Genomic DNA, 13066 nt, shown 5'->3' with positions numbered 1-13066 from the left:
TTTTCACTATCAATTTTTGTTTTCTCCGCTAATTGTAAGATTTTTGCAAGACACCCGGAAAATTTTCCATTTAAGGGTAATATCACCCAATATTATTATTGATATATTGGTTACTTCTATTATTTTAAAAAGAGCTGTTTTTGATTGAAAAAATCTAATTTCCCTTAGTGCTGACAAAAAGAAGTGTCTCACGATACTCTTCGACGAAAATTCGTCATTTTGAATCTACTTAACCGATTTTTAAGATTCTTTCACCTATAGAAAGCTAGATAGTCAGAGCTAGGATATCATTTTAAAACAAATCCATGAGAATTACAATCCATGAAATTTCGAACAAAAGGAGAAGATGTGTGAGGGCAAGGGAAGTGAATAGTTGTGTCCATCACAACTGCCAGTCTTCTAGCACCTTACAATAATCCTTTCATTTCGATTTTTGAGATGAAAACAATCATTTTCTGTCAAAAAGTTATCATATCTTATAGCTTAACAAAACAAAAAAATTAAAAGCGTAGACACGCTAAAAATCTATATATTTTACAACAATAACAAAAACTTTAGTTGGTAGAGTCCTTTGTGGTAAAGTTCTCAGGTGTATGAATATAGAAGTACACCTACCTATCTATATATCAGTTTATAAAAATAAATATATGACACTTATTATTATTATTATTATATTGTATGTAATATCCTTGTTAATAAACTAAAAACGTATAGTTTACTTAATCTCTTCAACTGATTTTCGATCACGTAAAAAATATTTAAAAACATTAGCAAGTATTTTTGGAGGAGAAGCAAACAGAAGGAATATTTTATTCGTTATTCTCTGTTCGTTTTTAATAACAATAATTTTGAACAAAAATAGTAATGTACAATATGAATAATTTTATAATCTATATACAGACTGATTCATAAGTATGTATACCAAATTTAAGGGTTGCGTAAAAAAATCACCCGATGATAATTTATCCGCAGACTAAATCACTCACAACGATACACCCACAAATCATATTTTGACCCTATTAGAGGCGTGATTAATACATGAATTGGTTAGTGAAAGGAATTACAGGATTAACGCAAAAAATCGGCAGACTTGTGCTAGCTGGGACCCATTAAAAGCATGAACAACCCGAAGAATCAATCATAGGATTAATGCAAGGAGTAAAAACTAGCAGACCTGTGCTAACTCGATCTTTTTAGAGGCATTTCCAACTCATAGAACGCAGACCCGTACTACATCGGCCCAATCAGAAACATGACCAACTCATGGAGCAGATTATTTTGTAGCAAAAAAAAGTTGAAGCCCTGTTTTGTTAAAAGGAATATTCGAAAAATTGATCTTCAGGTGAATTGTCGCCGGTTAATTTATCACGTATGAATTGCCGCGATTTGCTGAATACACGTAACACCAAATTAAGAGCCTCTAAATATATCAAAAAGCTAGATAAACTAAATTTTCAAAATACGCCATACTTCTTACATTTGTATACATCGGTATTTTCATGAGACAAAAACTTTTCAGCTTCTCCTTCATTTCAGTTTTTTGCTAGAAATAATTGAACTAAAAACAAAAATACAGAGCAGGGTGCCTAAGCCTGGCTCTTCGTATAAAACATCAACCTTAAGGAAAAATATTTGCTTGGAATTCTTAACAATTATAAGCACGATAAATTAAATTTATTCAGAAACTTATATATATCCTACTCATTACTCAATAAATTTTCATTTGAAAAAAGTTTTTAAGCGCTTTAACCCTCCAATTTTATGGGAAAGATCTTTTTTTGGAAAATAGCATCAGTGTGATAGTTACGTCAATGATTTTAATCTTACAAAAAGCTGTAGCCTAAACGGATGAACCGATTTTGAGCTTTTTTTGAAAGAAAATTTGATCGAGAATGTTGTTTCAAAAGCGAGGTTAGAATTTTCAAACGGATGGGCAAATTTTCATGAAACTTGTCGATCAAATTACCTTGCAAAAAAATAAAAACTGAAAATAAATGTCGGTTCTCCCGTTTAGAAGCTAATGCTACAGACAGCCACACAGATACACAGACACGCTATATTTATAAAAGAAGTCTTTGATAGTTGGGGGTTAAAAATATTTTCAAGCTGAACCAAATTATATGTTAAACTTATTCTTAATATGTACTTACTAATCATAATCCTTGGTAGTCAATATATGTAATATTTCTAAAATCTACTTATACAATTTTTTAATAGTATTAAAATTAATTCTAGATTAACAAAGTAAAACTTAGTAATAGAATTCCTTTTAGCCTAATAGAACTAAAATTTTTAAATTTTAGTTAAGAATTTATTATGCGAAAATAAAAAATTGTTCAAGTATGAAGCGTGCCTTTAAAAACAACTTCAGCTTTCAAAAATGTTAATGAACAATTATATACGTATATAATCAAGCGCGGATGCAGATTTGGATTGAAATCATTTTCTAGAACAATTATGACTCTAAAATTAACAAAAATTGGCCACATTAAAAGAGTAGACAACAATAATTTCTAATTATATGGCCAGCCGAGAGAGAGGTTGCTCCTCTATGACGGCCCCTCTTACGGGTTCAAATGGACGGCTAGCCATATAGAAGAATCACATATAATATGGTTCTGTAATGGAAGCCTTTCTTATAGGATCTTAGGATATATTTGAAAAATTTCTCACTTAATCATGAAATAAACTTGTGTTTTGTATTTTCTGGGTCAAAATTACCACAATTATATTAATTGTCAAGTGTAACCGAATTCCAAACAAAATTTTTTTTAATGATTACCTCAATTTTTTCAGAAAAATTTCGATAAATTGGAAAATTTGTTTCTAATTTGGATTAAAATTATTTTCTTGTGTAATTTGATCCTTTTGATGAGTAATTTCTAGAATATCGACTAAAATCGGTTATATTCTGAGAAAATATCTTTATTCACCTGTACAAAATATTGCCATTCAATCGCCGAATTAACCATAGCATTGTATTAAACGCCATTTATTTCTACCATGTAGTAGGTATTTTAATTCGACGAAACACAATAAAAAGTTTACTTCATTGGGCTCAAACCGATAATGAAAATAAACATATTCTAAAGTAAACATGGCCTAAAATTTCGAGGATCACTTAAAAGTTAAATCAAATAGACCGATTTTACATAACATAATTTTTATTCAGTATTTCAATTTTCATTTTTTCTGAACCAAATAATTAATATCTTTTATTTTTATTCCAGGTGAGTAATCGATTTATTTTCAATACTGTAAGTATAAGTGTTTTAGTTTATAAGTTCATAGATAGATATATTCATTTTTATATTCCTATAAATAAAATTTATTAGCTGAAACTAGGAACAGTTCAGGTTTCAAAATATATTAAAAAATAAATTTGTTATTCCAAGTATTTTCGTTAATGCTTCACCAATCAACTGTTAATCAATTTTATTTTTACTAAAATCATCTTCTTCAATCATCATAAAATCATCTTCATCGGTCTTCCAAAGGCAGGTGAAACGTATCAAAGAATTTTGACTTTTTATGGGTTCACGGTCTAATAATACAAGCGATAGTTAGCAACGTTTTCGAAATATTATCTTAAGTATGCTGAATTTCGGATTTTTTTATATTTTTTTATTAGAAAACTTAAAAATAACGAGTGTCTTGTAAATTCATTTTTTTAAAGTGTAAATTATACATTGAACTGTCACCAATTGACAGTTCACATACTTATACGTCATCAACAGAGAGCGCCAAAAAACTGCGTTTAAAATTCTCAAAATTATAATGTATTTTAAATATTTTTTTACACTTAAGTACAGCATTTTTAAGCAGTATTTATATTTTTTACTTTGTTATAACGGTGTAAACAATGAATTAAAAATATTTAAAAAAAATGCATGAATATTTCCTATTATGAAACACAATTATATTGCAGCCACACTAAAATGATTTATATACATTTTTTTTCTTTAGTTATTAGAACAATATCTGGCGCAGTGTTAGAAACGGCAAAACTGCCTGGAAAATTTTCGTATATATCTAAAAGGGTATAAAAAGTGTATAATCGGAAATGTGCACAATTAAACGTTGTAAACGCAACTGGTCTCAAGCTCTTTAAATCTCTCTTTCATGACGTGAGTTCAGAATTTTGATGGTCTTATACCACAACGGAAAAGTTTGAAAAAGAATTTGAAAACATTTTAAAGCTTTTATTTAATATAAATTATTCTTATTTATAAATCAAAAGGTCTTTGACTTTCTGAATGCCTTGAGTGAATGCTTTTGGAGTGAACACTTTTGGATGTAATGCTTTTGGACCGAATGCTAGTTGCTCCTGTTTTTACGGATGTTTCTGGTGATAAAGATATAGATAGTGCATCACTAGTTGTATCTTTTCCTGAACCCTTAAAAAATAATTCAACTACATTTTCATTTAAAATTTCTCCACCGATTAAACGTTTTTCTGTGTTCCAAATTATTAATGTTGGTAGTATCTTTAATTTAAGATTGGGATCTGTTCGAAATGGATTTTTTATATCATTGATCCTGAAAAGTATAATATTTTAGTTTCAAAGTTATTCGATCTGAAATGAAAGAAAAAGTCTTTTCAGTTGGAGTAGGTAATTGCTAAAGGTAGTCGGTTAATTGAAAATTGAAACTTATTATATATTAATTTTTAAATATTATATTTATAATTGATTTTCGTATCACGTATCGATCCAATCAAAACTAAAAATAAAAAAACAAATTTTCTAAATTTTTATATTACGATTTTTTACCTAAAATTTGCTTCGTGTTTGCCTTGGTGTATTCCATTCTGTATAACAGTATGTACAAAAAAATAAACTTACTCTTCAAAAGTTCCAGCTTCAATGTCAAGAAATACTGTATCTTCTTCATTTAGTAAATCCAATTTTTGATCTATTACTTCCATAGCTGTAACAAGAAACTTATTTTATTTACTGACCTAAAAATACAAGTTGTAAGTAATATTCAGCTATTTTGATTTTTTCTAACAAGAAAAAAACATGAATTTTTATGCTCTAATTAAACAATATATTTTATGCTATAATATGATTATTTTATATACCCAAGTTACACGTGGCACACCAACTTTTTCCTTCATCATCCTTACTTCCACCAAAATATACCAAAATTTTTTTATTTTCTTCTTTATATTTTTCAAGATTTTTTTGGAAATCGTTGTAGGATTTTATGATAATTTTTTCAAACATAGTTCTGTAGCAAATAAACCAAAAATTATTTTTTTTATACAAACAGCCACTCAAAGATTGTAAATGAAATGGATTGAAAATTCCAATCGGAGGGATTTTCACACAAGGAAAATGATGCCGAACCGCGCATATTTATGAAATTCGATTTTTTGGGAGAAAGTTAACATGAATAAAAATGGCAGGTTTTTTTCAAATTTGTAGGGGGTTTCTTGCCACCTCTGCTTTATCGACAGTTCTGAAAGAAGTACTACAATCGGAGCTGTATAATCGAAATAAACTGCTGAGATTAATTGCCAAATATCAGCATTTTAACCATCAAAAAATTATTTAATATCAAAAAAATCATTATTAAACGGAGGCGTTTCAAATATTATTCGAGCACACAATAATGATGTTAACACAAAATTACTTTCACTAAATCAATTTAATTAAGTCTATACACCGTTGAAAATCAGGTTACATAGTGTAGCGGTTATCACGACTGCTTTACACGCAGAAGGCCTCCAGTTCGATTATGGATGGAACCAGAAATTTTTGTTCTTATAATCCTTAATTAAAATAGCTAATTTTGAAGTATTAATTTATTTCATATGGGTATTAAGATTTCATAGTGTAGCGGTAGAAAGTGCGGATGGAACCATTTCTTTTATCCTTTTTTTAATTGTATTAAAACACTATCAGGAATAAAAGAAAGAGCCTTTCCTGAATTTTCGCTTACCGGATTTAACTGCAAAGAAAATTTAAAACAATATCCCAGAAATTTTCCATTTTTTAGAACAAAATTTAAAAAAATAACAAAAATGTTTCTCATAAAAATGTCAATAATTTATGTCTGAAACATTTTTTGCGTAACCTCAACCGATTTGGCAGAAATTTGACAAAGCACGCATGGATGTTCCCTATACTAAAATGCTTGTTTTGATGTAATTTATCACATTCTAGACTATTGACCATTAATTCTGATATACCTGGAATATTTTAATGATTCCACGTGTGTCTATTTTTGTGGATGGCTGCCGATTGCAATGTGATTCACTTGAAAGAAATCTCCAACAATCAAATATGATATAATAAAATTTTTAGAACGAATGCTTATAAGAAAGAAAAATTTAGATATTTAATACTCTTTTTTACTATAAAAATTTAAACGTGTACCTACTAAACGTGCAAATAATATAAAAGAAATAATAAATTCTTTAAATAATTAAACATACATAAGCATTTTATTATTGTTTAATCGTTTATTATTATTATTAGAGACCCAAGAATTTCAAAATGATAAAACGAAACCGTACTTTTTTCGACTTCATTAATTCATTACACGTTTCAAGTTTAAATATTCTTTGAAATTATATTTTATGAGTTTTTTTTATGTACCTAATCACAGTTTATATCAAAATTCTAGAAAATATTTAATATTAATTAGTTTCCTTATAAGTATGAATTTTGTGAATCGAAATTATTCACTACAAGACACGAACGAAAAAATTTGCTCGAATAATAAAGAGATCATCTAGACCTGCGTAAAATTATAAGATATGGGCAAAAAGTAATTTCATTACATTAATCTAAATATGTGTTTCAACTTTCAACTATGGCTCGTAAACTGGCAGTAGTTTACACGCAGAGATGCCCGGTTCGATCCTTGATGGAACGATTTAATTTATACTCTTTGGATGCCAATATTTTTTATTTTTTTCCTGTCTCACAGTTTTCTGGATAATCAGCTAATTGTGACAGGGTTCCATAGTGTAGCGGTTATGATGGAACCATTATTTTTGTTCTTTTATTAAACCTAAGAATCACTATTACTAAATTATTAAACTAGAAAACCATTAAGGAGTTTTCAAATAACTATTTATATCAACTTTTCTTACTAATAAAAAATTTTAAGAAATCATAATAAAGAAAAAAATTATTCTTAAAATTGCACTGCAATTTCAACTATATAATAATCGATCAATTGATTGTAACAACACTATAATCGAGAATTGATTGCAAACTTTCAGTTATAATTTTTTCTTTTAACCCAGACAGCAGTTTAAATATCTTTAGATCCCGTAAAGGAAAAAAATTATTAAAAGTTTCATTTTTCAAGGTTGCGATTTTAATCAATATCTTTCAAATAACGAAAAATTCTGCTAAAACAGGATTTTATGGACAAAAAATTTTGTGATAAGCTGCCGGACTATAGAAATGCCGGAGCTGCCGGACTATACAAATAGTTGCCGATATTAATTTCAATATAACAATTATATATATCATTCTAAATTCACATTACATTGAAAAACTTTCGTCATAATTAATCAAAATTATTCCGTCAATAAAATTAAATCAGAGTTAATAAAAAAAATTAAATTATTATGAAAAAAATGTCCCCGTCATAATAAATTACATCAATGAAAATTTTAATCATCTGGTCATTAAAATAGTTGTATTTTTTATATTTTCCAAATAAAAATATTTTGAATAAAAAACAAAGTTAGTCAAAACATTGACATTTATTAATTTGAAAAATAATCATTTAATTAAAACAAGAACAGGTGGATTTTCATAATAAATAATATTTTTCATTGATAATAAAATATAAATGAAATTTATGTCTGAACTTGATGAATTAAATTATTATGAAAAAATTATTCTGATGTGAACCTCATTAATGTGTTATTATTATTATTATTTTTTTTTTAAATACCGGTTGGAAATTGATTCACAAAATTCAAAAATTATTATGTTTTGAAAAATATTTTATAATTTATCAATTACCAAAACTAATTACCTCTATCCTAAAGAAATCCTTTTTTAATGCCCTAAAGAGACATAATATCCTACTACTAATTTAAAGAAAGAAAAGGTCAGCGAATTGAGGACTAAAATTTTCAGAAAACCAGATTACATTTAAATATGTTAAGTACGTCCGCACCTGAAGGTGCTTATTCGTGACAACGTAAATACGGCTCATGGGAGATTTTCAAATTTTAAGTTCGTTCGAATTGTTTTTCTAACGCATTCTATTTTATAAATCCTGAATTTACAAAATACTATTTTTATGTAAAGTAAATAAAAAAAATGCAAAAATTTAATGGTTCCATCCAGGATCGAACTGGAGACCTTCTGCGTGTAAAGCAGACGTGATAACCGCTACACTATGGAACCGTTATATATGAGTTAAATATTGATTAATTTGTCTATTTATCAATAACAAAATTTGAAAAAGTGAAAGTAGAGAAGTTGTTTATATTTCAGTGTATTAAATTACTATTCAATGATTTATTTTAACAATAATAATAAAATTAATATATATTAGTCAAATAGCACGCGACTGAATGGAATTTTACTCGATAATTATTTAGAATGTTTTAAAATAAAACAAAATTTAATTCTTTTTTTTTTGTAGAATCTAAAAATTGCTTTTTCTTATGGTAGTATACAATTGCACAAATCTAAAATTGTAACCATACAACTTTGTCGAATCTTAATCTTATTCGGTTTTTTTTGTAAAATAATCTTATCATGCAGTTATACGCAAGTTATGCAGTTTTACTTATGATTTGTGTAGTTTTAGAATTCAAAATGCAGAAAACCCGCATTAATGAAGATCCCGGAGTTAAAAGTATGTGTTTTGCTATTTGAGACAATATGTAGTATTTAAGTTCAAAGCTCGTCTCGTTGGATTTATTTCGATTGTCTGTAAAATACCTGAACGATTTTATCAGAATATTGCGGAGGTCATAAAAATATTTGATATTGACAAACCAATATGAAAATATAAACTTTAAATAAATTCATAGATTTCAAATAATGTTACCCTTTCGTCAAGAAATGGGCTACTGTTCTAGAGTTTACCCAGAATAATTAGTAAATATTCACTCGATTTACTCGTGACTCTCGAGAAGTTATCTTCCGTATCGATGTTTGGCGGAATTTTTTAATAACGTCTTTATGTAAACTACAAAAAAAAAAGTAAAGAAATAAACTTAGAAAAAAGAGCGTAAGAACGTGAAAATTACAAAGAATACTTTTTTTTCTAAACGTTTTTAAAAAATGAATGTGTCATCAAATAATTATGTGGTAGCCACGCTAGTAGCTATTTTTATTATATTTAATACGCGACGAAAAACCCATTGAAAAATCAACGTGGTAAAAATCAACACAATATCATCGAAATCTTCGTTGTAAAAATTTATCAACATAGACGGTGTTGATTTTACGAAAAACAGCCCTTGTGAATTTTGTTCAAACTTTTACTAAAATAACTTTCAACATAAATTTATTATATTTTTGACTTTTTCACGGTTCAAATTTGTTCACGTTTTCGATAAAAAATTTTCCGTTCTTTTCCTGAAGGTTATGATGATTCCAAATATTCCAAGTAAGGTTTAAACTTTTTTGAGATAATATTTAAATTTTGCAGTTTATAGACTTTCATCTCCGATTAAAAAAGTGATTTTTTAAGTGTAAAGTGTCGGTTAGTTTGAATGTATGACTCTGATACCGTCTCTAGGCCCGAATTTACACAAAGCGTCACCCTTGGGCAATGGCAAAAAATGGCACCCTAAGTTTCTTCAGTTAGTTCTGATACAATAAAATACATATACAATTTGAATTGAAGAGAAAAATTCCAAACAAATATTTTTTTATCGATGCTATATGCTAAAGAATTCGTCATTATTTCAGAAACTCAAAAGTATTAAATTTTTTCAACATTTTTCGTCATGTCTAAGATCAAATTCACATGTACGCAAAAATATGTTGACCTTTCAATCAATTTGACGCCTAGGGCAATGGCCTATGTGGCTCAATATGTAAATCCTGCAGGGCTGATCGTTCCTGTAGTTCTCAAACGAATAAATCTATTCTCATTGGATAAGTGTTATTATACAATGTATATGAAATATACCAAGGTATACTAAATTTAGCCCCAAGTTTGTAACGCTTAAAAATATTGTTGCCATGAACAAAATTTTGGTATAGGAGTTCATGAAATCACCTAACTTTCCGGTTGTCCGTCTGTCATCAAGATTACTCAAAAACGAAAAGAGATATTAAGCTGAAATTTTTCTAATGAGCAATATAGGTCAATTGGGTCTTGGGTCCGTAGGACCCATCTTTTAAACTGTTAGAGATAGAATACAAGTTAAAATATACAAAATGTTCTTTATTAAAAAATAAACAATTATTGTTTGAAACATTTTTTCGAAAAACATCACTGTTTACCCATGAAATCGAAAATTGTATATAGTATGTATTATATGGGTATATCAGTGTGTGGCATGTATGTATGTGTAATGTGACAGAGTAATCAACACTGTCTGTCTATATACATGGTATTTCAACAATTAACTCAGTAAATTGTTTTTTTTCACTTGTTTGAATGATGTTGAGATCAAAATGGGAATCTGATAAACTGTTTGAAGATTAGCAGTGTTTTTTCTAAAATTCTATTTTTCTAGAAATGGCGAAAATGACATTCCAACTTGAAAATATATAACATCATCATTTCACAGCAATTTTTAGTTTCAACATAGACTTTATTTCCAAATATGCACGTTCTGTAAATTTCGGAAGGATGACCTTAGGTAACGGACACAGTATAGTTGAAAAAGGGCTTATAAATATCAATATGTTACTAAAAATGTGAGAGTGTGCTGGCAATATATTTTGATGATGTGATACCGGAAAGTGTCTATTGTCTCTCATCAATGTCATATCCGGCCACTAAAACCACACACTATCAAATAATATTACACATATACTCATCATATGTTATAAAATAATATGATGTACGTACTTCATGTCTGTAATATCAACAAAAAACAAAACATTATAATGGAAGCGTTGCCACTAACTTCATTCATTATTTGCTTCATACTTTGGAATGATCTATGCGTTTTGGAAAAAATAAAACATCCGAACATCTAAGTAAAGTAGGGATTTGGGCTGCAATATGTACGATTTTACAGCATAAACAAAAATATTAAAAATACTAAAACTGAATATTGCTTTCATCCAAGATCGAACTGGAGACCTTCTGCGTGTAAAGCAGGCGTGATAACCCCTACACTATGAACACATGAACACATGATATTTGTTAAAAAGTGATAAGTCACCTTGAACCGATCTGGTGTATTAGTAATAAAATGATGTGTTTTAAACCAGAATAAAAAGTTTGGTTCCATTCAGGATCGAACTGGAGACCATCTGTGGGTGAAGCAGACGTGATAAGCGCTACACTATGAAACCGTGGTATTTGCTATAAACTGATAAGCCAGAATACATTTTTCCATTATATTATTTATTAATATTATATTTTATTAAAATTACTAAAAAGTTTGGTTCCATCCAGGATCGAACTGGAGACCTTCTGCGTGTTAAGCAGATATGATAACCACTACACTATAGAACCTTGATATTTGCTATAAACTGATAAGCCAGAATAATTTTATCCATTATATAATTTATTAATATTATGTTTTATTAAAATGACTAAAAAGATTGGTTCCATACAGGATCGAACTGGAGACCTTCTGCGTGTGAAGCAGACGTGATAGCCGCTACACTATGGAACCTTGATATTGGGCATAAACTGATTACTCAAATCTAACCGATTTAGTATGTAAATAATAGACCTTATGTATCATAAAAATGAATAAAAATATTGATTCCATCCAGAATCGAACTGGAGACCTCCTGCGTGTTAAGCAGACGTGATAACCGCTACACTATGGAACCTTGATATTTGTTGTAAAATGATTAATCAGAATTAACCTGGACAGTATATAAGTAATTAAATATACACAATAAAAAAATAATACATGTAATGGTTTTCATCCAGTGATCGAACTATAGACTAATTAACATATAGAAGGTCTCCTGTTCGATCCTGGATGGAACCATTATACTTTTTTATATATTAATGTTTACTTTTACTTTTTCATTTGTAAGGAAATAACAAAGAAATTTTAAGGAAACATAGTAAAGAGAGTTTTATAATCATTTTGTATAATTAATGGGATTTCGATGTGTTGAAAAGTATACGTTCAAAAAATTGGCTCTTATTCATAATAAACTAAAATAAGCAAAAGTAAACGAAAAAAATAATGGTTCCATCCAGGATCGAACTGGAGACCTTCTGCGTGTAAAGCAGACGTGATAACCGCTACACTATGGAACCGTTGTTAAGATGATTTCCTAATTTTTATGTGGTATTGCAATGAATAAAGATTATTAAATAAAACTCGTTTTTTGGCAATGTATCAAGACGGCTGATAACGCGGCATTTCTAGTTTAAACTTTTTACTATCAATGAAATTTCATTATTCTAATCCATATCCGGTAAAAATCGGTTATAAAAATATTGGTTATAGCGACGAACCGGTACTACCGACAGAATTGAAAGGTCTCGACTGAATATCTATATATAAACACATGTAATAAGGTATCAGCTTAACCGGATATAAAATCGGGTATAACGATAAATCGGTTATAGCCACTAGTATACATTGGAATTATATGTCAATGTCGAATCAGCTATAACGACCCTGGAATTTTATAGGGGAGGAAATAACTTTTGCAATAAAAAATATGCATTAAAAATATGCACGTGGCCTAAAACGCAGGCAAGGCCTGATGTGATGTCATATCGATATGAACCATAGACCCTCAGTTAGTTCAGTGTAGACAGCTGTGTATAATATATCCATAGATAATAAATATTTATACATATTTATTATAATTAGTTGTCTATGAATATATCTGTCAAACTTATCTGTGTTATTTCGTATCTATAATGATACCAATATTACGTCACCAAATTGGGTGCCCGCGTTTTTGACAGT

General features: G+C 28.7%; 1 protein-coding gene and 5 non-coding genes across 6 annotated transcripts in view; 1 reads left to right on the top strand and 5 right to left on the bottom strand.

Moving 5' to 3' along the window:
• Positions 1 to 13066, top strand: part of LOC123294767 (protein rhomboid) — a 253857-nt gene that overhangs the window by 82250 nt on the left and 158541 nt on the right. The gene's annotated exons all lie outside the window — the stretch shown is intronic.
• Trnav-uac lies at positions 8312 to 8384 on the bottom strand. The gene has a single exon. It is a non-coding gene; the product is annotated as a tRNA-Val (tRNA).
• On the bottom strand, positions 11562 to 11634 carry Trnav-aac. The gene has a single exon. It is a non-coding gene; the product is annotated as a tRNA-Val (tRNA).
• Trnav-cac lies at positions 11725 to 11797 on the bottom strand. Its single transcript has one exon. It is a non-coding gene; the product is annotated as a tRNA-Val (tRNA).
• On the bottom strand, positions 11888 to 11960 carry Trnav-aac. Its single transcript has one exon. It is a non-coding gene; the product is annotated as a tRNA-Val (tRNA).
• Trnav-uac lies at positions 12330 to 12402 on the bottom strand. Its single transcript has one exon. It is a non-coding gene; the product is annotated as a tRNA-Val (tRNA).

The sequence above is a fragment of the Chrysoperla carnea genome, chromosome 3 (genome assembly GCF_905475395.1).
Source record: "Chrysoperla carnea chromosome 3, inChrCarn1.1, whole genome shotgun sequence".
Lineage (NCBI taxonomy): Eukaryota > Metazoa > Arthropoda > Insecta > Neuroptera > Chrysopidae > Chrysoperla > Chrysoperla carnea.
Note: the sequence above shows the minus strand (reverse complement) of the source record. Positions and strands in the feature narration are given on the sequence as shown.